Raw genomic sequence first — 26,745 nt, 5'->3', positions numbered from 1 at the left:
CAATTCTGCCCCGCTTTCAAGTCCTCTTGGCAGCCTTACTTCAATATGTTTTTGGCCGATAGCTGTCATTTATAGCTCTGCAGGTTTGTGAATGACAGTGCCCCTGAGCTCCTTTCTTCAACTCGCTTTCTTGTGAGCTGGCCGCAACACTGCAGGATTGCTTCAGGCCCTAGTGTGGTTCTGGCATGGCACGCTGAGCCTTTGGTTAATTTCTCTTCCTGGTGGGAAATGAGAGTTAAATTTGCCCGTCCAGACACCTCCAGGTATTCTCTCATTGGTTCTCCCTATTCCTGTTCATCTTCCGCAGAAATTGCAAACTGGCCGAAACAGGAGGTTAAAGGCACTGACTCTCCAACTTGGGAGAGTGTTCGTAAAGCGTCTGGTTGTTGTATCCGAGTACCAGGGGACGAAAACTGAGACACATTTGAACACGTTTCCCGATCACATGGTGGATCATACTCTGGGTTCCACATGCATGTTTTAGCTGAAGGAAGAATCCCTTAAACCTAGAGAGTTGAGACCCATGGAATGGGTACCATGCAATATGACTTCAAAGGGTCTGCATTTGCTCACCGAACCTCAACAATCCTATCACTGCTGCGTTGATTCTGCTGTACACATGCTTGATTCTCTTTCGGACACACAGTAAATCCATAGGTTTTAAGATTCTTACTAGTCAGGTATATTCTTAGGCGTTTACTATGGGGTGCTGAGTCCTCTTCGTTGAGCAAGGAGTAGCTCTTGTCTATTACATATTTGGCTTATGGAACGGTATCTGTGCCAATTTCAATCTCTGGTTTTATGCAGCACCCCAACTCACCTTTCCCCTTAAGCAAGCATAAGTTGGTTTTCTACATTTTAGACCGTGTTCTGTTTCGTAATTCAGGTCCTGTGTAGCCAAGTTTACATTCTGTGTAGTAGTGTTATCTTATGATGTTTCTTTTTCTGTGTGACTTATTTCACTTAGAATCATCGTACCTGAATCCACTCATTATGCTGCTACGGGCCTGATGACATAGATTTCATTGCTGAGTGATATTGCATTGTACGTAAGTACCACAACTTCTTTATCCATTTTTCTCTTTTGGTGATATTGAACTTGTACCGTAAACGAGGTTCTTGTAAACGGAGCCTCCCAAACTTTGCGGTGGCCTGTCTTTTTGATTTTAATTTCCCTAAGCTATAGGACCATAAGTGGAAGTGCCGTGGGCTATGTTGCTTTGTTTTTTAGATGTTTCAGGAAACACCTAAACTTCTCCAGAGTTGCTGTTGGCAATTTACGTCCCACCCATCAGCATAACAAGGCTCCCAGCTCTCCATGGCCTGTCCTGCCTTTCTGGATTTTACCCTTTTTTCAGATGGCCCTTTTGACCGTGGGGCAGTGAGACTTCATTGTAGTGCAGATTTGCTTTGCAAGCTTGCTTTGTTGGCCAAAAAGGGCGTATGCGTTTTTTCCTGAATACGCCCTTTTTGGCCAAGTGCATCATTGTGGACGTTCTGCCTATTTTCCTATGCTTTACATGCAAGTCCAGTCTACCTCCTGAAATCGGTTTCCTGCAATTCTGCCCCGCTTTCAAGTCCTCTTGGCAGACTTACTTCAATATATTTTTGGACGATAGCTGTCATTTATCACTCTGCAGGTTTGTGAATGACAGTGCCCCAGAGCTCCTTTCTTCTACTCGCTTTCTTGTGAGCTGGCCGCAGCACCGCAGGATTGTTTCAGGCCCTAGTTTGGTTCCGGTATGGCATTCGGAGCCTTTGGTTAATTCCTCTTCCTGTTGGGAAATGAGAGTTAAATTTGCCTGTCCAGACACCTCCAGCTAGTGTCTCATTGGTTCTCCCTATTCCTGTTCATTTTCCGCAGAAATTGCAAACTGGGCCAAACAGGAGTTTAAAGGCACTGACTCTCCAAGTGGGGAGAGTGTTAGTAAAGCGTCTGGAATGTTGCACCTGAGTACCAGGGGACGAAAACTGAGACACAATTGAACACGTTTCCTGATCACACGGTGGATCATACTCTGGGTTCCACATGCATGTTTTAGCTGAAGGAAGAATCCCTTAAACCTGGAGAGTTGAGACCCATGGAATGGGTACCATGCAATATGACTTCAAAGGGTCTGCATTTGCTCACCGATCCTCACCAATCCTATCACTGCTGCGTTTATGCTGCTGTACCCGTGCTTGATTCTCTATTGGAGACATATAAATCCATAGGTTTTAAGATTCTTACTAGTCAGGTATATTCTTAGGCGTTTAATATGGGGTGTTGCGTCCACTTCGTTGAGCAAGGAGTAGCTCTTGTCTATTACATATTTGGCTTATGGAACGGTATCTGTGCTAATTTCAATCTCTGGTTTTATGCAGCACCCCAACTCACCTTTCCCCTTAAGCAAGCATAAGTTGGTTTTCTACATTTGAGACCCTGTTCTGTTTTGTAATTCAGTTCCTGTGTAGCCAAGTTTACATTCCGTGTAGTAGTGATATCTTATGATGTTTCTTTTTCTGTGTGACTTATTTCACTTAGAATCATCGTACCTGAATCCACTCATTATGCTGCTACGGGCCTGATGACATAGATTTCGTTGCTGAGTGATATTGCATTGTACGTAAGTACCACAACTTCTTTATCCATTTTTCGCTTTCTGTGATATTGAACTTGTACCGTAAACGAGGTTCTTGTAAACAGAGCCATCCCAAACTTTGGGGTGGCTGTGTGTTTTTGATTTTAATTTCCCTAAGCTATAGGACCATAAGTGAAAGTGCCCTAGGCTCTGTTGCTTTGTTTTTTAGATGTTTCAGGAAACACCTTACACTTCTCCAGAGTGCCTGTTGGCAATTTACATCCCGCCCATCAGCATAAAAAGGTGCCCGTTCTCCATGGCCTCTCCTGCCTTTCTGAATTTTACACTTTTTTCAGATGGCCCTTTTGACCGCGGGGCAGTGAGACTTCATTGTAGTGCAGATTTCCTTTGCAAGCTTGCTTGGTTGGCCAAAAAGGGCGTATGCGTTTTTTCCTGAATATATTCAGGAAAAAAACGCATACGCCCTTTTTGGCCAAGTGCATCATTGTGGACGTTCTGCCTCTTTTCCTATGCTTTACATGCAATTCCAGTCTACCTCCTGAGATCAGTTTCCTGCAATTCTGCCCCGCTTTCAAGTCCTCTTGGCAGCCTTACTTCAATATATTTTTGGACGATAGCTGTCATTTATAACTCTGCAGGTTTGTGAATGACAGTGTCCCTTATCTCCTTTCTTCAACTCGCTTTCTTGTGAGCTGGCCGCAGCACCGCAGGATTGCTTCAGGCCCTAGTGTGGTTCCGGCATAGCACGCTGAACCTTTGGTTAATTTCTCTTCCTGCTGGGAAATGAGAGTAAAATTTGCCCGTCCAGACACGTCCAGCTAGTCTCTCATTGGTTCTCCCTATTCCTGTTCATTTTACGCAGAAATTGCAAATTGGGCCAAACAGGAGGTTAAAGGAATTGACTCTCCAAGTGGGGAGAGTGTTAGTAAAGCGTCTGGAATGTTGCACCCGAGTACCAGGGGACGAAAACTGAGACACATTTGAACACGTTTCCCGATCACACGGTGGATCATACTCTGGGTTCCACATGCATGTTTTAGCTGAAGGAAGAATCCCTTAAACCTGGAGAGTTGAGACCCATGGAATGGGTACCATGCAATATGACTTCAAAGGGTCTGCATTTGCTCACCAAACCTCAACAATCCTATCACTGCTGCATTTATACCATTGTACACACGCTTGATTCTTTTTCGGAGACATATAAATCCATAGGTTTTAAGATTCTTACTAGTCAGGTGTATTCTTAGACATTTAATATGGCGTCTTGAGTCCACTTCGTTGAGCAAGGAGTAGCTCTTGTCTATTACATATTTGGCTTATGGAACGGTATCAGTGCCAATTTCAATCTCTGGTTTCATGCAGCACCCCAACTCACCATTCCCCTTAAGCAAGCGTAAGTTGGTTTTCTACATTTGAGACCCTGTTTTGTTTTGTAATTCAGTTCCTGTGTAGCCAAGTTTACATTCCCTGTACTAGTGATATCTTATGATGTTTCTTTTTCTGTGTGACTTGTTTCACTTAGAATCATCGTACCTGAATCCACTCATTATGCTGCTACGGGCCTGATGACATGGATTTCATTGCTGAGTAATATTGCATTGTTCGTAAGTAGCACAACTTCTTTATCCATTTTTCGCTTTCTGTGATATTGAACTTGTACCGTAAACGAGGTTCTTGTAAACAGAGCCGTCCCAAACTTTGGGGTGGCTGTGTCTTTTTGATTTTAATTTCCCTAAGCTATAGGACCATAAGTGGAAGTGCCCTAGGCTCTGTTGCTTTGTTTCTTAGATGTTTCACGAAACACCATACACTTCTCCAGAGTGGCTGTTGGCAATTTACGTCCAGCCCATCAGCATAACAAGGCTCCCAGTTCTCCATGGCCTGTCCTGCCTTTCTGGATTTTACACTTTTTTCAGATGGCCCTTTTGACCGGGGAGCAGTGAGACTTCATTGTAGTGCAGATTTCCTTTGCAAGCTTGCTTGGTTGGCCAAAAAGGGCGTATGCGTTTTTTCCTGAATATATTCAGGAAAAAACGCATACGCCCTTTTTGGCCAAGTGCATCATTGTGGACGTTCTGCCTCTTTTCCTATGCTTTACATGCAATTCCAGTCTACCTCTTGAAATCAGTTTCCTGCAATTCTGCCCCGTTTTCAAGTCCTCTTGGCAGCCTTACTTCAATATATTTTTGGATGATAGCTGTCATTTATAACTCTGCAGGTTTGTGAATGACAGTGCCCCTGAGCTCCTTTCTTCAACTCGCTTTCTTGTGAGCTGGCCGCAACACCGCAGGATTGCTTCAGGCCCTAGTGTGGTTCCGGCATGGCACACTTTGCCTTTGGTTAATTCCTCTTCCTGGTGGGAAATTAGAGTTAAATTTGCCCGTCCAGACACCTCCAGCTAGTCTCTCATTGGTTCTCCCTATTCCTGTTCATCTTCTGCAGAAATTGCAAACTGGGCCAAGCAGGAGGTTAAAGGCACTGACTCTCCAAGTGGGGAGAGTGTTAGTAAAGCGTCTGGAATGTTGCACCCGAGTACCAGGGGACGAAAACTGAGACACATTTGAACAAGTTTCCCGATCACACGGTGGATCATACTCTGGGTTCCACATGCATGATTTAGCTGAAGGAAGAATCCCTTAAACCTGGAGAGTTGAGACCCATGGAATGGGTACCATGCAATATGACTTCAAAGGGTCTGCATTTGCTCACCGACCTCACCAATCCTATCACTGCTGCATTTATGCTGCTGTACACGCGCTTGATTCTCTTTTGGACACATATAAATCCATAGGTTTGAAGATTCTTACTAGTCAGGTATATTCTTAGGCGTTTAATATGGGGTGTTGAGTCCACTTCGTTGAGCAAGGAGTAGCTCTTGTCTATTACATATTTGGCTTATGGAACGGTATCTGTGCTAATTTCAATCTCTGGTTTTATGCAGCACCCCAACTCACCTTTCCCCTTAAGCAAGCATAAGTTGGTTTTCTACATTTGAGACCCTGTTCTGTTTTGTAATTCAGTTCCTGTGTAGCCAAGTTTACATTCCGTGTAGTAGTGATATCTTATGATGTTTCTTTTTCTGTGTGACTTATTTCACTTAGAATCATCGTACCTGAATCCACTCATTATGCTGCTACGGGCCTGATGACATAGATTTCATTGCTGAGTGATATTGCATTGTACGTAAGTACCACAACTTCTTTATCCATTTTTCGCTTTCTGTGATATTGAACTTGTACCGTAAACGAGGTTCTTGTAAACAGAGCCATCCCAAACTTTGGGGTGGCTGTGCCTTTTTTATTTTAATTTCCCTAAGCTATAGGACCATAAGTGGAAGTGCCCTAGGCTCTGTTGCTTTGTTTCTTAGATGTTTCAGGAAACACCATACACTTCTCCAGAGTGGCTGTTGGCAATTTACATCCCGCCCATCAGCATAACAAGGCTCCCAGTTCTCCATGGCCTGTCCTGCCTTTCTGGATTTTACACTTTTTTCAGATGGCCCTTTTGACCAGGGGGCAGTGAGACTTCATTGTAGTGCAGATTTCCTTTGCAAGCTTGCTTGTTTGGCTTAAAAGGGCGTATGCGTTTTTTCCTGAATATACTCAGGAAAAAACGCATACGCCCTTTTTGGCCAAGTGTATCATTGTGGACGTCCTGCCTCTTTTCCTATGCTTTACATGCAATTCCAGTCTACCTCCTGAAATCGGTTTCCTGCAATTCTGCCCTTCTTTCAAGTCCACTAGGAAGACTTACTTCAATATATTTTTGGACGATAGCTGTCATTTATAACTCTGCAGGTTTGTGAATTACAGTGCCCCTGACCTCCTTTCTTCAACTCGCTTTCTTGTGAGCTGGCCGCAACACCACAGGATTGCTTCAGGCCCTAGTGTGGTTCTGGCATGGCATGCTGAGCCTTTGGTTAATTCCTCTTCCTGGTGGGAAATGAGAGTTAAATTTGCCCGTCCAGACACCTCCAGCTAGTCTCTCATTGGTTCTCCCTATTCCTGTTCATTTTCCGCAGAAATTGCAAACTGGGCCAAACAGGAGGTTAAAGGCACTGACTCTCCAAGTGGGGAGAGTTTTACTAAAGCGTCTGGAATGTTGCACCCGAGTTCCAGGGGACAAAAACTGAGACACATTTGAACACGTTTCCCGATCACACGGTGGATCATACTCTGGGTTCCACATGCATGTTTTAGCTGAAGGAAGAATCCCTTAAACCTGGAGAGTTAAGACCCATGGAATGGGTACCATGCAATATGACTTCAAAGGGTCTGCATTTGCTCACCGATCCTCACCAATCCTATAACTGCTGCGTTTATGCCGCTGTACACACACTTGATTCTCTTTCGGAGACATATAAATCCGTAGGTTTTAAGATTCTTACTAGTCAGGTATATTCTTAGGCGTTTAATATGGGGTGTTGAGTTCACTTCGTTGAGCAAGGAGTAGCTCTTGTCTATTACATATTTGGCTTATGGAAAGGTATCTGTGCTAATTTCAATCTCTGGTTTTATGCAGCACCCCAACTCACCTTTCCCCTTAAGCAAGCATAAGTTGGTTTTCTACATTTGAGACCCTGTTCTGTTTTGAAATTCAGTTCCTTTGTAGCCAAGTTTACATTCCGTGTAGTAGTGATATCTTATGATGTTTCTTTTTCTGTGTGACTAATTTCACTTAGAATCATCGTACCTGAATCCACTCATTATGCTGATACGGGCCTGATGACATAGATTTCATTGCTGAGTGATATTGCATTGTAAGTAAGTACCACAACTTCTTTATCCATTTTTTGCTTTCTGTGATAATGAACTTGTATTGTAAACGAGGTTCTTGTAAACAGAGCCGTCCCAATCTTTGGGTGGCTGTGTCTTTTTGATTTAAATTTCCCTAAGCTATAGGACCATAAGTGGAAGTGCCCTAGGCTCTGTTGCTTTGTTTTTTAGATGTTTCAGGAAACACCATACACTTCTCCAGAGTGGCTGTTGGCAATTCACATCCCGCCCATCAGCATAACAAGGCTCCCAGTTCTCCATGGCCTGTCCTGCCTTTCTGGATTTTACACTTTTTTCAGATGGCCCTTTTGACCGGGGGGCAGTGAGAATTCATTGTAGTGCAGATTTCCTTTGCAAGCTTGCTTGGTTGGCCAAAAAGGGCGTATACGTTTTTTCCTGAATATATTCGGGAAAAAACGCATACGCGATTTTTGCCCAAGTGCATCATTGTGGACGTCCTGCCTCTTTTCCTATGCTTTACATGCAATTCCAGTCTACCTCCTGAAATTGGTTTCCTGCAATTCTGCCCCGCTTTCAAGTCCTCTTGGCAGCCTTACTTCAATATATTTTTGGACGATAGCTGTCATTTATCACTCTGCAGGTTTGTGAATTACAGTGCCCCTGAGCTCCTTTCTTCAACTCGCTTTCTTGTGAGCTGGCCGCAACACCGCAGGATTGTTTCAGGCCCTAGTGTGGTTCCGGCATGGCATGCGGAGCCTTTGGTTAATTCCTCTTCCTGGTGAGAAATGAGAGTTAAATTGGCCCGTCTAGACACCTCCAGCTAGTCTCTCATTGGTTCTGCCTATTCCTGTTCATTTTCCGCAGAAATTGCAAACTGGGCCAAACAGGAGGTTAAAGGCACTGACTCTCCAAGTGGGGAGAGTGTTAGTAAAGCGTCTGGAATGTTGCACCCGAGTACCAGGGGACGAAAACTGAGACACAATTGAACACGTTTCCTGATCACACGGTGGATCATACTCTGGGTTCCACATGCATGTTTTAGCTGAAGGAAGAATCCCTTAAACATGGAGAGTTGAGACCCATGGAATGGGTACCATGCAATATGACTTCAGAGGGTCAGCATTTGCTCACCGATCCTTACAAATCCTATCACTGCTGCGTTTATGCCACTGTACACATGCTTCATTCTCTTTCGGAGACATATAAATCCATAGGTTTTAAGATTCTTACTAGTCATGTATATTCTTAGGCGTTTAATATCTGGTGTTGTGTTCACTTCGTTGAGCAAGGAGTAGCTCTTGTCTATTACATATTTGGCTTATGGAACGGTATCTGTGCTAATTTCAATCTCTGGTTTTATGCAGCACCCCAACTCACCTTTCCCCTTAAGCAAGCATAAGTTCGTTTTCTACATTTGAGACCCTGTTCTGTTTTGTAATTCAGTTCCTGTGTAGCCAAGTTTACATTTCGTGTAGTAGTGATATCTTATGACGTTTCTTTTTCTGTGTGACTTATTTCACTTAGAATCATCGTACCTGAATCCACTCATTATGCTGCTACGGGCCTGATGACATAGATTTCATTGCTGAGTGATATTGCATTGTACGTAAGTACCACAACTTCTTTATCCATTTTTCACTATCTGTGGATTTGAACTTGTACAATAAACGAGGTTCTTGTAAACAGAGCCATCCCAAACTTTGGGGTGGCGGTGTCTTTTTGATTTTAATTTCCCTAAGCTATAGGACCATATGTGGAAGTGCCCTAGGCTCTGTTGCTTTGTTTTTTAGATGTTTAAGGAAACACCATACACTTCTCCAGAGTGGCTGTTGGCAATTTACATCCCGCCCATCAGCATAACAAGGCTCCCAGTTCTCCATGGCCTGTCCTGCCTTTCTGGATTTTACACTTTTTTCAGATGGCCCTTTTGACCGGGGGACAGTGAGACTTCATTGTAGTGCAGATTTCCTTTGCAAGCTTGCTTGGTTGGCCAAAAAGGGCGTATGCGTTTTTTCCTGAATATATTCAGGAAAAAACGCATACGCCCTTTTGGGCCAAGTGCATCATTGTGGACGTTCTGCCTCTTTTCCTATGCTTTACATGCAATTCCAGTCTACCTCCTGAAATCGATTTCCTGCAATTCTGCCCCGCTTTCAAGTCCTCTTGGCAGCCTTACTTCAATATGTTTTTGGCCGATAGCTGTCATTTATAGCTCTGCAGGTTTGTGAATGACAGTGCCCCTGAGCTCCTTTCTTCAACTCGCTTTCTTGTGAGCTGGCCGCAACACTGCAGGATTGCTTCAGGCCCTAGTGTGGTTCTGGCATGGCACGCTGAGCCTTTGGTTAATTTCTCTTCCTGGTGGGAAATGAGAGTTAAATTTGCCCGTCCAGACACCTCCAGGTATTCTCTCATTGGTTCTCCCTATTCCTGTTCATCTTCCGCAGAAATTGCAAACTGGCCGAAACAGGAGGTTAAAGGCACTGACTCTCCAACTTGGGAGAGTGTTCGTAAAGCGTCTGGAATGTTGTACCCGAGTACCAGGGGACGAAAACTGAGACACATTTGAACACGTTTCCCGATCACACGGTGGATCATACTCTGGGTTCCACATGCATGTTTTAGCTGAAGGAAGAATCCCTTAAACCTGGAGAGTTGAGACCCATGGAACGGGTACCATGCAATATGACTTCAAAGGGTCTGCATTTGCTCACCGAACCTCAACAATCCTATCACTGCTGCGTTGATTCTGCTGTACACATGCTTGATTCTCTTTCGGACACACAGTAAATCCATAGGTTTTAAGATTCTTACTAGTCAGGTATATTCTTAGGCGTTTACTATGGGGTGCTGAGTCCTCTTCGTTGAGCAAGGAGTAGCTCTTGTCTATTACATATTTGGCTTATGGAACGGTATCTGTGCCAATTTCAATCTCTGGTTTTATGCAGCACCCCAACTCACCTTTCCCCTTAAGCAAGCATAAGTTGGTTTTCTACATTTGAGACCCTGTTCTGTTTCGTAATTCAGGTCCTGTGTAGCCAAGTTTACATTCTGTGTAGTAGTGTTATCTTATGATGTTTCTTTTTCTGTGTGACTTATTTCACTTAGAATCATCGTACCTGAATCCACTCATTATGCTGCTACGGGCCCGATGACATAGATTTCATTGCTGAGTGATATTGCATTGTACGTAAGTACCACAATATTATTATCCATTTTTCTCTTTTGGTGATATTGAACTTGTACCGTAAACGAGGTTCTTGTAAACGGAGCCTCCCAAACTTTGCGGTGGCCTGTCTTTTTGATTTTAATTTCCCTAAGCTATAGGACCATAAGTGGAAGTGCCGTGGGCTATGTTGCTTTGTTTTTTAGATGTTTCAGGAAACACCTAAACTTCTCCAGAGTGGCTGTTGGCAATTTACGTCCCACCCATCAGCATAACAAGGCTCCAAGCTCTCCATGGCCTGTCCTGCCTTTCTGGATTTTACCCTTTTTTCAGATGGCCCTTTTGACCGTGGGGCAGTGAGACTTCATTGTAGTGCAGATTTGCTTTGCAAGCTTGCTTTGTTGGCCAAAAAGGGCGTATGCGTTTTTTCCTGAATACGCCCTTTTTGGCCAAGTGCATCATTGTGGACGTTCTGCCTATTTTCCTATGCTTTACATGCAAGTCCAGTCTACCTCCTGAAATCGGTTTCCTGCAATTCTGCCCCGCTTTCAAGTCCTCTTGGCAGACTTACTTCAATATATTTTTGGACGATAGCTGTCATTTATCACTCTGCAGGTTTGTGAATGACAGTGCCCCAGAGCTCCTTTCTTCTACTCGCTTTCTTGTGAGCTGGCCGCAACACCGCAGGATTGTTTCAGGCCCTAGTTTGGTTCCGGTATGGCATACGGAGCCTTTGGTTAATTCCTCTTCCTGGTGGGAAATGAGAGTTAAATTTCCCGTCCAGACACCTCCAGCTAGTGTCTCATTGGTTCTCCCTATTCCTGTTCATTTTCCGCAGAAATTGCAAACTGGGCCAAACAGGAGTTTAAAGGCACTGACTCTCCAAGTGGGGAGAGTGTTAGTAAAGCGTCTGGAATGTTGCACCTGAGTACCAGGGGACGAAAACTGAGACACAATTGAACACGTTTCCTGATCACACGGTGGATCATACTCTGGGTTCCACATGCATGTTTTAGCTGAAGGAAGAATCCCTTAAACCTGGAGAGTTGAGACCCATGGAATGGGTACCATGCAATATGACTTCAAAGGGTCTGCATTTGCTCACCGATCCTCACCAATCCTATCACTGCTGCGTTTATGCTGCTGTACACGTGCTTGATTCTCTATTGGAGACATATAAATCCATAGGTTTTAAGATTCTTACTAGTCAGGTATATTCTTAGGCGTTTAATATGGGGTGTTGCGTCCACTTCGTTGAGCAAGGAGTAGCTCTTGTCTATTACATATTTGGCTTATGGAACGGTATCTGTGCTAATTTCAATCTCTGGTTTTATGCAGCACCCCAACTCACCTTTCCCCTTAAGCAAGCATAAGTTGGTTTTCTACATTTGAGACCCTGTTCTGTTTTGTAATTCAGTTCCTGTGTAGCCAAGTTTACATTCCGTGTAGTAGTGATATCTTATGATGTTTCTTTTTCTGTGTGACTTATTTCACTTAGAATCATCGTACCTGAATCCACTCATTATGCTGCTACGGGCCTGATGACATAGATTTCGTTGCTGAGTGATATTGCATTGTACGTAAGTACCACAACTTCTTTATCCATTTTTCGCTTTCTGTGATATTGAACTTGTACCGTAAACGAGGTTCTTGTAAACAGAGCCATCCCAAACTTTGGGGTGGCTGTGTGTTTTTGATTTTAATTTCCCTAAGCTATAGGACCATAAGTGAAAGTGCCCTAGGCTCTGTTGCTTTGTTTTTTAGATGTTTCAGGAAACACCTTACACTTCTCCAGAGTGCCTGTTGGCAATTTACATCCCGCCCATCAGCATAAAAAGGTGCCCGTTCTCCATGGCCTCTCCTGCCTTTCTGAATTTTACACTTTTTTCAGATGGCCCTTTTGACCGCGGGGCAGTGAGACTTCATTGTAGTGCAGATTTCCTTTGCAAGCTTGCTTGGTTGGCCAAAAAGGGCGTATGCGTTTTTTCCTGAATATATTCAGGAAAAAACGCATACGCCCTTTTTGGCCAAGTGCATCATTGTGGACGTTCTGCCTCTTTTCCTATGCTTTACATGCAATTCCAGTCTACCTCCTGAGATCAGTTTCCTGCAATTCTGCCCCGCTTTCAAGTCCTCTTGGCAGCCTTACTTCAATATATTTTTGGACGATAGCTGTCATTTATAACTCTGCAGGTTTGTGAATGACAGTGTCCCTTATCTCCTTTCTTCAACTCGCTTTCTTGTGAGCTGGCCGCAGCACCGCAGGATTGCTTCAGGCCCTAGTGTGGTTCCGGCATAGCACGCTGAACCTTTGGTTAATTTCTCTTCCTGCTGGGAAATGAGAGTAAAATTTGCCCGTCCAGACACGTCCAGCTAGTCTCTCATTGGTTCTCCCTATTCCTGTTCATTTTACGCAGAAATTGCAAACTGGGCCAAACAGGAGGTTAAAGGAATTGACTCTCCAAGTGGGGAGAGTGTTAGTAAAGCGTCTGGAATGTTGCACCCAAGTACCAGGGGACGAAAACTGAGACACATTTGAACACGTTTCCCGATCACACGGTGGATCATACTCTGGGTTCCACATGCATGTTTTAGCTGAAGGAAGAATCCCTTAAACCTGGAGAGTTGAGACCCATGGAATGGGTACCATGCAATATGACTTCAAAGGGTCTGCATTTGCTCACCAAACCTCAACAATCCTATCACTGCTGCATTTATACCACTGTACACACGCTTGATTCTTTTTCGGAGACATATAAATCCATAGGTTTTAAGATTCTTACTAGTCAGGTGTATTCTTAGACATTTAATATGGCGTCTTGAGTCCACTTCGTTGAGCAAGGAGTAGCTCTTGTCTATTACATATTTGGCTTATGGAACGGTATCAGTGCCAATTTCAATCCCTGGTTTCATGCAGCACCCCAACTCACCATTCCCCTTAAGCAAGCGTAAGTTGGTTTTCTACATTTGAGACCCTGTTCTGTTTTGTAATTCAGTTCCTGTGTAGCCAAGTTTACATTCCGTGTAGTAGTGATATCTTATGATGTTTCTTTTTCTGTGTGACTTATTTCACTTAGAATCGTCGTACCTGAATCCACTCATTATGCTGCTATGGCCCTGATGACATAGATTTCATTGCTGAGTGATATTGCATTGTACGTAAGTACCACAACTTCTTTATCCATTTTTCGCTTTCTGTGATATTGAACTTGTACTGTAAACGAGGTTCTTGTAAACAGAGCCGTCCCAAACTTTGGGGTGGCTGTGTCTTTTTTATTTTAATTTCCCTAAGCTATAGGACCATAAGTGGAAGTGCCCTAGGCTCTGTTGCTTTGTTTCTTAGATGTTTCAGGAAACACCATACACTTCTCCAGAGTGGCTTTTGGCAATTTACATACCGCCCATCAGCATAACAAGGCTCCCAGTTCTCCATGGCCTGTCCTGCCTTTCTGGATTTTACACTTTTTTCAGATGGCCCTTTTGACCGGGGGGCAGTGAGACTTCATTGTAGTGCAGATTTCCTTTGCAAGCTTGCTTGTTTGGCTTAAAAGGGCGTATGCGTTTTTTCCTGAATATACTCAGGAAAAAACGCATACGCCCTTTTTGGCCAAGTGTATCATTGTGGACGTCCTGCCTCTTTTCCTATGCTTTACATGCAATTCCAGTCTACCTCCTGAAATCGGTTTCCTGCAATTCTGCCCTTCTTTCAAGTCCACTAGGAAGACTTACTTCAATATATTTTTGGACGATAGCTGTCATTTATAACTCTGCAGGTTTGTGAATTACAGTGCCCCTGACCTCCTTTCTTCAACTCGCTTTCTTGTGAGCTGGCCGCAACACCACAGGATTGCTTCAGGCCCTAGTGTGGTTCTGGCATGGCATGCTGAGCCTTTGGTTAATTCCTCTTCCTGGTGGGAAATGAGAGTTAAATTTGCCCGTCCAGACACCTCCAGCTAGTCTCTCATTGGTTCTCCCTATTCCTGTTCATTTTCCGCAGAAATTGCAAACTGGGCCAAACAGGAGGTTAAAGGCACTGACTCTCCAAGTGGGGAGAGTTTTACTAAAGCGTCTGGAATGTTGCACCCGAGTTCCAGGGGACAAAAACTGAGACACATTTGAACACGTTTCCCGATCACACGGTGGATCATACTCTGGGTACCACATGCATGTTTTAGCTGAAGGAAGAATCCCTTAAACCTGGAGAGTTGAGACCCATGGAATGGGTACCATGCAATATGACTTCAAAGGGTCTGCATTTGCTCACCGATCCTCACCAATCCTATCACTGCTGCGTTTATGCCGCTGTACACACACTTGATTCTCTTTCGGAGACATATAAATCCGTAGGTTTTAAGATTCTTACTAGTCAGGTATATTCTTAGGTGTTTAATATGTGGTGTTGAGTCCACTTCGTTGAGCAAGGAGTAGCTCTTGTCTATTACATATTTGTCTTATGGAAAGGTATCTGTGCTAATTTCAATCTCTGGTTTTATGCAGCACCCCAACTCACCTTTCCCCTTAAGCAAGCATAAGTTGGTTTTCTACATTTGAGACCCTGTTCTGTTTTGAAATTCAGTTCCTTTGTAGCCAAGTTTACATTCCGTGTAGTAGTGATATCTTATGATGTTTCTTTTTCTGTGTGACTAATTTCACTTAGAATCATCGTACCTGAATCCACTCATTATGCTGATACGGGCCTGATGACATAGATTTCATTGCTGAGTGATATTGCATTGTAAGTAAGTACCACAACTTCTTTATCCATTTTTTGCTTTCTGTGATAATGAACTTGTATTGTAAACGAGGTTCTTGTAAACAGAGCCGTCCCAATCTTTGGGTGGCTGTGTCTTTTTGATTTAAATTTCCCTAAGCTATAGGACCATAAGTGGAAGTGCCCTAGGCTCTGTTGCTTTGTTTTTTAGATGTTTCAGGAAACACCATACACTTCTCCAGAGTGGCTGTTGGCAATTCACATCCCGCCCATCAGCATAACAAGGCTCCCAGTTCTCCATGGCCTGTCCTGCCTTTCTGGATTTTACACTTTTTTCAGATGGCCCTTTTGACCGGGGGGCAGTGAGAATTCATTGTAGTGCAGATTTCCTTTGCAAGCTTGCTTGGTTGGCCAAAAAGGGCGTATACGTTTTTTCCTGAATATATTCGGGAAAAAACGCATACGCGATTTTTGCCCAAGTGCATCATTGTGGACGTCCTGCCTCTTTTCCTATGCTTTACATGCAATTCCAGTCTACCTCCTGAAATTGGTTTCCTGCAATTCTGCCCCGCTTTCAAGTCCTCTTGGCAGCCTTACTTCAATATATTTTTGGACGATAGCTGTCATTTATCACTCTGCAGGTTTGTGAATTACAGTGCCCCTGAGCTCCTTTCTTCAACTCGCTTTCTTGTGAGCTGGCCGCAACACCGCAGGATTGTTTCAGGCCCTAGTGTGGTTCCGGCATGGCATGCGGAGCCTTTGGTTAATTCCTCTTCCTGGTGAGAAATGAGAGTTAAATTGGCCCGTCTAGACACCTCCAGCTAGTCTCTCATTGGTTCTGCCTATTCCTGTTCATTTTCCGCAGAAATTGCAAACTGGGCCAAACAGGAGGTTAAAGGCACTGACTCTCCAAGTGGGGAGAGTGTTAGTAAAGCGTCTGGAATGTTGCACCCGAGTACCAGGGGACGAAAACTGAGACACAATTGAACACGTTTCCTGATCACACGGTGGATCATACTCTGGGTTCCACATGCATGTTTTAGCTGAAGGAAGAATCCCTTAAACATGGAGAGTTGAGACCCATGGAATGGGTACCATGCAATATGACTTCAGAGGGTCAGCATTTGCTCACCGATCCTTACAAATCCTATCACTGCTGCGTTTATGCCACTGTACACACGCTTCATTCTCTTTCGGAGACATATAAATCCATAGGTTTTAAGATTCTTACTAGTCATGTATATTCTTAGGCGTTTAATATCTGGTGTTGTGTTCACTTCGTTGAGCAAGGAGTAGCTCTTGTCTATTACATATTTGGCTTATGGAACGGTATCTGTGCTAATTTCAATCTCTGGTTTTATGCAGCACCCCAACTCACCTTTCCCCTTAAGCAAGCATAAGTTGGTTTTCTACATTTGAGACCCTGTTCTGTTTTGTAATTCAGTTCCTGTGTAGCCAAGTTTACATTTCGTGTAGTAGTGATATCTTATGACGTTTCTTTTTCTGTGTGACTTATTTCACTTAGAATCATCGTACCTGAATCCACTCATTATGCTGCTACGGGCCTGATGACATAGATTTCATTGCTGAGTGATATTGCATTGTACGTAAGTACCACAACTTCTTTATCCATTTTTCACTATCTGTGGATTTGAACTTGTACAATAAACGAGGTTCTTGTAAACAGAGCCGTCCCAAACTTTGGGGTGGCGGTGTCTTTTTGATTTTAATTTCCCTAAGCTATAGGACCATATGTGGAAGTGCCCTAGGCTCTGTTGCTTTGTTTTTTAGATGTTTAAGGAAACACCATACACTTCTCCAGAGTGGCTGTTGGCAATTTACATCCCGCCCATCAGCATAACAAGGCTCCCAGTTCTCCATGGCCTGTCCTGCCTTTCTGGATTTTACACTTTTTTCAGATGGCCCTTTTGACCGGGGGGCAGTGAGACTTCATTGTAGTGCAGATTTCCTTTGCAAGCTTGCTTGGTTGGCCAAAAAGGGCGTATGCGTTTTTTCCTGAATATATTCAGGAAAAAACGCATACGCCCTTTTGGGCCAAGTGCATCATTGTGGACGTTCTGCCTCTTTTCCTATGCTTTACATGCAATTCCAGTCTACCTCCTGAAATCGATTTCCTGCAATTCTGCCCCGCTTTCAAGTCCTCTTGGCAGCCTTACTTCAATATGTTTTTGGCCGATAGCTGTCATTTATAGCTCTGCAGGTTTGTGAATGACAGTGCCCCTGAGCTCCTTTCTTCAACTCGCTTTCTTGTGAGCTGGCCGCAACACTGCAGGATTGCTTCAGGCCCTAGTGTTGTTCTGGCATGGCACGCTGAGCCTTTGGTTAATTTCTCTTCCTGGTGGGAAATGAGAGTTAAATTTGCCCGTCCAGACACCTCCAGGTATTCTCTCATTGGTTCTCCCTATTCCTGTTCATCTTCCGCAGAAATTGCAAACTGGCCGAAACAGGAGGTTAAAGGCACTGACTCTCCAACTTGGGAGAGTGTTCGTAAAGCGTCTGGAATGTTGTACCCGAGTACCAGGGGACGAAAACTGAGACACATTTGAACACGTTTCCCGATCACACGGTGGATCATACTCTGGGTTCCACATGCATGTTTTAGCTGAAGGAAGAATCCCTTAAACCTGGAGAGTTGAGACCCATGGAACGGGTACCATGCAATATGACTTCAAAGGGTCTGCATTTGCTCACCGAACCTCAACAATCCTATCACTGCTGCGTTGATTCTGCTGTACACATGCTTGATTCTCTTTCGGACACACAGTAAATCCATAGGTTTTAAGATTCTTACTAGTCAGGTATATTCTTAGGCGTTTACTATGGGGTGCTAAGTCCTCTTCGTTGAGCAAGGAGTAGCTCTTGTCTATTACATATTTGGCTTATGGAACGGTATCTGTGCCAATTTCAATCTCTGGTTTTATGCAGCACCCCAACTCACCTTTCCCCTTAAGCAAGCATAAGTTGGTTTTCTACATTTGAGACCCTGTTCTGTTTCGTAATTCAGGTCCTGTGTAGCCAAGTTTACATTCTGTGTAGTAGTGTTATCTTATGATGTTTCTTTTTCTGTGTGACTTATTTCACTTAGAATCATCGTACCTGAATCCACTCATTATGCTGCTACGGGCCTGATGACATAGATTTCATTGCTGAGTGATATTGCATTGTACGTAAGTACCACAACATCTTTATCCATTTTTCTCTTTTGGTGATATTGAACTTGTACCGTAAACGAGGTTCTTGTAAACGGAGCCTCCCAAACTTTGCTGTGGCCTGTCTTTTTGATTTTAATTTCCCTAAGCTATAGGACCATAAGTGGAAGTGCCGTGGGCTATGTTGCTTTGTTTTTTAGATGTTTCAGGAAACACCTAAACTTCTCCAGAGTGGCTGTTGGCAATTTACGTCCCACCCATCAGCATAACAAGGCTCCAAGCTCTCCATGGCCTGTCCTGCCTTTCTGGATTTTACCCTTTTTTCAGATGACCCTTTTGACCGTGGGGCAGTGAGACTTCATTGTAGTGCAGATTTGCTTTGCAAGCTTGCTTTGTTGGCCAAAAAGGGCGTATGCGTTTTTTCCTGAATACGCCCTTTTTGGCCAAGTGCATCATTGTGGACGTTCTGCCTATTTTCCTATGCTTTACATGCAAGTCCAGTCTACCTCCTGAAATCGGTTTCCTGCAATTCTGCCCCGCTTTCAAGTCCTCTTGGCAGACTTACTTCAATATATTTTTGGACGATAGCTGTCATTTATCACTCTGCAGGTTTGTGAATGACAGTGCCCCAGAGCTCCTTTCTTCTACTCGCTTTCTTGTGAGCTGGCCGCAACACCGCAGGATTGTTTCAGGCCCTAGTTTGGTTCCGGTATGGCATGCGGAGCCTTTGGTTAATTCCTCTTCCTGGTGGGAAATGAGAGTTAAATTTCCCGTCCAGACACCTCCAGCTAGTGTCTCATTGGTTCTCCCTATTCCTGTTCATTTTCCGCAGAAATTGCAAACTGAGCCAAACAGGAGTTTAAAGGCACTGACTCTCCAAGTGGGGAGAGTGTTAGTAAAGCGTCTGGAATGTTGCACCTGAGTACCAGGGGACGAAAACTGAGACACAATTGAACACGTTTCCTGATCACACGGTGGATCATACTCTGGGTTCCACATGCATGTTTTAGCTGAAGGAAGAATCCCTTAAACCTGGAGAGTTGAGACCCATGGAATGGGTACCATGCAATATGACTTCAAAGGGTCTGCATTTGCTCACCGATCCTCACCAATCCTATCACTGCTGCGTTTATGCTGCTGTACACGTGCTTGATTCTCTATTGGAGACATATAAATCCATAGGTTTTAAGATTCTTACTAGTCAGGTATATTCTTAGGCGTTTAATATGGGGTGTTGCGTCCACTTCGTTGAGCAAGGAGTAGCTCTTGTCTATTACATATTTGGCTTATGGAACGGTATCTGTGCTAATTTCAATCTCTGGTTTTATGCAGCACCCCAACTCACCTTTCCCCTTAAGCAAGCATAAGTTGGTTTTCTACATTTGAGACCCTGTTCTGTTTTGTAATTCAGTTCCTGTGTAGCCAAGTTTACATTCCGTGTAGTAGTGATATCTTATGATGTTTCTTTTTCTGTGTGACTTATTTCACTTAGAATCATCGTACCTGAATCCACTCATTATGCTGCTACGGGCCTGATGACATAGATTTCGTTGCTGAGTGATATTGCATTGTACGTAAGTACCACAACTTCTTTATCCATTTTTCGCTTTCTGTGATATTGAACTTGTACCGTAAACGAGGTTCTTGTAAACAGAGCCATCCCAAACTTTGGGGTGGCTGTGTGTTTTTGATTTTAATTTCCCTAAGCTATAGGACCATAAGTGAAAGTGCCCTAGGCTCTGTTGCTTTGTTTTTTAGATGTTTCAGGAAACACCTTACACTTCTCCAGAGTGCCTGTTGGCAATTTACATCCCGCCCATCAGCATAAAAAGGTGCCCGTTCTCCATGGCCTCTCCTGCCTTTCTGAATTTTACACTTTTTTCAGATGGCCCTTTTGACCGCGGGGCAGTGAGACTTCATTGTAGTGCAGATTTCCTTTGCAAGCTTGCTTGGTTGGCCAAAAAGGGCGTATGCGTTTTTTCCTGAATATATTCAGGAAAAAACGCATACGCCCTTTTTGGCCAAGTGCATCATTGTGGACGTTCTGCCTCTTTTCCTATGCTTTACATGCAATTCCAGTCTACCTCCTGAGATCAGTTTCCTGCAATTCTGCCCCGCTTTCAAGTCCTCTTGGCAGCCTTACTTCAATATATTTTTGGACGATAGCTGTCATTTATAACTCTGCAGGTTTGTGAATGACAGTGTCCCTTATCTCCTTTCTTAAACTCGCTTTCTTGTGAGCTGGCCGCAGCACCGCAGGATTGCTTCAGGCCCTAGTGTGGTTCGGGCATAGCACGCTGAACCTTTGGTTAATTTCTCTTCCTGCTGGGAAATGAGAGTAAAATTTGCCCGTCCAGACACGTCCAGCTAGTCTCTCATTGGTTCTCCCTATTCCTGTTCATTTTACGCAGAAATTGCAAACTGGGCCAAACAGGAGGTTAAAGGAATTGACTCTCCAAGTGGGGAGAGTGTTAGTAAAGCGTCTGGAATGTTGCACCCGAGTACCAGGGGACGAAAACTGAGACACATTTGAACACGTTTCCCGATCACACGGTGGATCATACTCTGGGTTCCACATGCATGTTTTAGCTGAAGGAAGAATCCCTTAAACCTGGAGAGTTGAGACCCATGGAATGGGTACCATTCAATATGACTTCAAAGGGTCTGCATTTGCTCACCAAACCTCAACAATCCTATCACTGCTGCATTTATACCACTGTACACACGCTTGATTCTTTTTCGGAGACATATAAATCCATAGGTTTTAAGATTCTTACTAGTCAGGTGTATTCTTAGACATTTAATATGGCGTCTTGAGTCCACTTCGTTGAGCAAGGAGTAGCTCTTGTCTATTACATATTTGGCTTATGGAACGGTATCAGTGCCAATTTCAATCCCTGGTTTCATGCAGCACCCCAACTCACCATTCCCCTTAAGCAAGCGTAAGTTGGTTTTCTACATTTGAGACCCTGTTTTGTTTTGTAATTCAGTTCCTGTGTAGCCAAGTTTACATTCCCTGTAGTAGTGATATCTTATGATGTTTCTTTTTCTGTGTGACTTGTTTCACTTAGAATCATCGTACCTGAATCCACTCATTATGCTGCTACGGGCCTGATGACATGGATTTCATTGCTGAGTAATATTGCATTGTTCGTAAGTAGCACAACTTCTTTATCCATTTTTCGCTTTCTGTGATATTGAACTTGTACCGTAAACGAGGTTCTTGTAAACAGAGCCGTCCCAAACTTTGGGGTGGCTGTGTCTTTTTTATTTTAATTTCCCTAAGCTATAGGACCATAAGTGGAAGTGCCCTAGGCTCTGTTGCTTTGTTTCTTAGATGTTTCACGAAACACCATACACTTCTCCAGAGTGGCTGTTGGCAATTTACGTCCAGCCCATCAGCATAACAAGGCTCCCAGTTCTCCATGGCCTGTCCTGCCTTTCTGGATTTTACACTTTTTTCGGATGGCCCTTTTGACCGGGGGGCAGTGAGACTTCATTGTAGTGCAGATTTCCTTTGCAAGCTTGCTTGGTTGGCCAAAAAGGTCGTATGCGTTTTTTCCTGAATATATTCAGGAAAAAACGCATACGCCCTTTTTGGCCAAGTGCATCATTGTGGACGTTCTGCCTCTTTTCCTATGCTTTACATGCAATTCCAGTCTACCTCTTGAAATCAGTTTCGTGCAATTCTGCCCCGTCTTCAAGTCCTCTTGGCAGCCTTACTTCAATATATTTTTGGATGATAGCTGTCATTTATAACTCTGCAGGTTTGTGAATGACAGTGCCCCTGAGCTCCTTTCTTCAACTCGCTTTCTTGTGAGCTGGCCGCAACACCGCAGGATTGCTTCAGGCCCTAGTGTGGTTCCGGCATGGCACACTTTGCCTTTGGTTAATTCCTCTTCCTGGTGGGAAATGAGAGTTAAATTTGCCCGTCCAGACACCTCCAGCTAGTCTCTCATTGGTTCTCCCTATTCCTGTTCATCTTCCGCAGAAATTGCAAACTGGGCCAAGCAGGAGGTTAAAGGCACTGACTCTCCAAGTGGGGAGAGTGTTAGTAAAGCGTCTGGAATGTTGCACCCGAGTACCAGGGGATGAAAACTGAGACACATTTGAAAACGTTTCCCGATCACACGGTGGATCATACTCTGGGTTCCACATGCATGTTTTAGCTGAAGGAAGAATCCCTTAAACCTGGAGAGTTGAGACCCATGGAATGGGTACCATGCAATATGACTTCAAAGGGTCTGCATTTGCTCACTGATTCTCACCAATCCTATCACTGCTGCGTTTATGCCGCTGTACACACGCTTGATTCTCTTTCGGAGACATATAAATCGATAGGTTTTCAGATTCTTTCTAGTTAGGTATATTCTTAGGCGTTTAATATGGGGTGTTGAGTCCACTTCGTTGAGCAAGAAGTAGCTCTTGTCTATTACATATTTGGCTTATGGAACGCTATCTGTGCTAATTTCAATCTCTGGTTTTATGCAGCACCCCAACTCACCTTTCCCCTTAAGCAAGCATAAGTTGGTTTTCTACATTTGAGACCCTGTTCTGTTTTGTAATTCAGTTCCTGTGTAGCCAAGTTTACATTCCGTGTAGTAGTGATATCTTATGATGTTTCTTTTTCTGTGTGACTTATTTCACTTAGAATCATCGTACCTGAATCCCCTCATTATGCTGATACGGGCCTGATGACATAGATTTCATTGCTGAGTGATATTGCATTGTACGTAAGTATCACAACTTGTTTATCCATTTTTCGCTTTCTGTGATATTGAACTTGTACCGTAGATGAGGTTCTTGTAAACAGAGCCGTCGCAAACTTTCGGGTGGCTGTGTCTTTTTGATTTTAATTTCCCTAAGCTATAGGACCATAAGTGGAAGTGCCCTAGGCTCTGTTGCTTTGTTTCTTAGATGTTTCAGGAAACACCATACACTTCTCCAGAGTGGCTGTTGGCAATTTACATCCCGCCCATCAGCATAACAAGGCTCCCAGTTCTCCATGGCCTGTCCTGCCTTTCTGGATTTTACACTTTTTTCAGATGGCCCTTTTGACCGGGGGGCAGTGAGACTTCATTGTAGTGCAGATTTCCTTTGCAAGCTTGCTTGGTTGGCCAAAAAGGGCGTATGCGTTTTTTCCTGAATATATTCAGGAAAAAACGCATACGCCCTTTTTGGCCAAGTGCATCATTGTGGACGTTCTGCCTCTTTTCCTATGCTTTACACGCAATTCCAGTCTACCTCCTGAAATCGGTTTCCTGCAATTCTGCCCCGCTTTCAAGTCCTCTTGGCAGCCTTACTTCAATATATTTTTGGATGATAGCTGTCATTTATAACTCTGCAGGTTGTGAATGACAGTGCCCCTGAGCTCCTTTCTTCAACTCGCTTTCTTGTGAGCTGGCCGCAACACCACAGGATTGCTTCAGGCCCTAGTGTGGTTCCGGCATGGCACACTGAGCCTTTGGTTAATTCCTCTTCCTGGTGGGAAATGAGAGTTAAATTTGCCCGTCCAGACACCTCCAGCTAGTCTCTCATTGGTTCTCCGTATTCCTGTTCATCTTCCGCAGAAATTGCAAACTGGGCCAAGCAGGAGGTTAAAGGCACTGACTCTCCAAGTGGGGAGAGTGTTAGTAAAGCGTCTGGAATGTTGCACCCGAGTACCAGGGGATGAAAACTGAGACACATTTGAACACGTTTCCCGATCACACGGTGGATCATACTCTGGGTTCCACATGCATGTTTTAGCTGAAGGAAGAATCCCTTAAATCTGGAGAGTTGAGACCCATGGAACGGGTACCATGCAATATGACTTCAAAGGGTCTGCATTTGCTCACCGATCCTCACCAATCCTATCACTGCTGTGTTTATGCCGCTGTAGACACACTTGATTCTCTTTTGGAGACATATAAATCCATAGGTTTTAAGATTCTTACTAGTCAGGTATATTCTAGGCGTTTAATACGGGGTGTTGAGTCCACTTCGTTGAGCAAGGAGTAGCTCTTGTCTATTACATATTTGGCTTATGGAACGGTATCTGTGCTAATTTCAATCTCTGGTTTTATGCAGCACCCCAACTCACCTTTCCCCTTAAGCAAGCATAAGTTGGTTTTCTACATTTGAGACCCTGTTCTCTTTTGTAATTCAGTTCCTGTGTAGCCAAGTTTACATTCCGTGTAGTAGTGATATCTTATGATGTTTCTTTTTCTGTGTGACTTATTTCACTTAGAATCATCGTACCTGAATCCACTCATTATGCTGCTACGGGCCTGATGACATAGATTTCATTGCTGAGTGATATTGCATTGTACGTAAGTACCACAACTTCTTTATCCATTTTTCGCTTTCTGTGATATTGAACTTGTACCGTAAACGAGGTTCTTGTAAACAGAGCCATCCCAAACTTTGGGGTGGCTTTGCCTTTTTTATTTTAATTTCCCTAAGCTATAGGACCATAAGTGGAAGTGCCCTAGGCTCTGTTGCTTTGTTTCTTAGATGTTTCAGGAAACACCATACACTTCTCCAGAGTGGCTGTTGGCAATTTACATCCCGCCCATCAGCATAACAAGGCTCCCAGTTCTCCATGGCCTGTCCTGCCTTTCTGGATTTTACACTTTTTTCAGATGGCCCTTTTGACCGGGGGGCAGTGAGACTTCATTGTAGTGCAGATTTCCTTTGCAAGCTTGCTTGTTTGGCTTAAAAGGGCGTATGCGTTTTTTCCTGAATATACTCAGGAAAAAACGCATACGCCCTTTTTGGCCAAGTGCATCATTGTGGACGTCCTGCCTCTTTTCCTATGCTTTACATGCAATTCCAGTCTACCTCCTGAAATCGGTTTCCTGCAATTCTGCCCTTCTTTCAAGTCCACTAGGAAGACTTACTTCAATATATTTTTGGACGATAGCTGTCATTTATAACTCTGCAGGTTTGTGAATTACAGTGCCCCTGACCTCCTTTCTTCAACTCGCTTTCTTGTGAGCTGGCCGCAACACCACAGGATTGCTTCAGGCCCTAGTGTGGTTCTGGCATGGCATGCTGAGCCTTTGGTTAATTCCTCTTCCTGGTGGGAAATGAGAGTTAAATTTGCCCGTCCAGACACCTCCAGCTAGTCTCTCATTGGTTCTCCCTATTCCTGTTCATTTTCCTCAGAAATTGCAAACTGGGCCAAACAGGAGGTTAAAGGCACTGACTCTCCAAGTGGGGAGAGTTTTACTAAAGCGTCTGGAATGTTGCACCCGAGTTCCAGGGGACAAAAACTGAGACACATTTGAACACGTTTCCCGATCACACGGTGGATCATACTCTGGGTTCCACATGCATGTTTTAGCTGAAGGAAGAATCCCTTAAACCTGGAGAGTTGAGACCCATGGAATGGGTACCATGCAATATGACTTCAAAGGGTCTGCATTTGCTCACCGATCCTCACCAATCCTATCACTGCTGCGTTTATGCCGCTGTACACACACTTGATTCTCTTTCGGAGACATATAAATCCGTAGGTTTTAAGATTCTTACTAGTCATGTATATTCTTAGGCGTTTAATATGGGGTGTTGAGTCCAATTCGTTGAGCAAGGAGTAGCTCTTGTCTGTTACATATTTGGCTTATGGAACGCTATCTGTGCTAATTTCAATCTCTGGTTTTATTCAGCACCCCAACTCACCTTTCCCCTTAAGCAAGCATAAGTTGGTTTTCTACATTTGAGACCCTGTTCTGTTTTGTAATTCAGTTCCTGTGTAGCCAAGTTTACATTCCGTGTAGTAGTGATATCTTATGATGTTTCTTTTTCTGTGTGACTTATTTCACTTAGAATCATCGTACCTTAATCCACTCATTATGCTGCTACGGGCCTGATGACATAGATTTCATTGCTGAGTGATATTGCATTGTACGTAAGTACCACAACTTCTTTATCCATTTTTCACTTTCTGTGATATTGAACTTGTACCGTAAACGAGGTTCTTGTAAATAGAGCCGTCCCAAACTGTGGGGTGGCTGTGACTTTTTGATTTTAATTTCCCTAAGCTATAGGACCATAAGTGGAAGTGCCCTAGGCTCTGATGCTTTGTTTCTTAGATGTTTCAGGAAACACCATACACTTCTCCAGAGTGGCTGTTGGCAATTTACATCCCGCCCATCAGCATAACAAGGCTCCCAGTTCTCCATGGCCTGTCCTGCCTTTCTGGATTTTACACTTTTTTCAGATGGCCCTTTTGACCGGGGGGCAGTGAGACTTCATTGTAGTGCAGATTTCCTTTGCAAGCTTGCTTGGTTGGCCAAAAAGGGCGTATGCGTTTTTTCCTGAATATATTCAGGAAAAAAGGCATACGCCCTTTTTGGCCAAGTGCATCATTGTGGACGTTCTGCCTCCTTTCCTATGCTTT

The sequence above is a fragment of the Orcinus orca genome, chromosome 2 (assembly GCF_937001465.1).
Source record: "Orcinus orca chromosome 2, mOrcOrc1.1, whole genome shotgun sequence".
NCBI lineage: Eukaryota > Metazoa > Chordata > Mammalia > Artiodactyla > Delphinidae > Orcinus > Orcinus orca.
The sequence above is the reverse complement of the archived record's forward strand: the minus strand, read 5'-3'. Positions refer to the sequence as shown.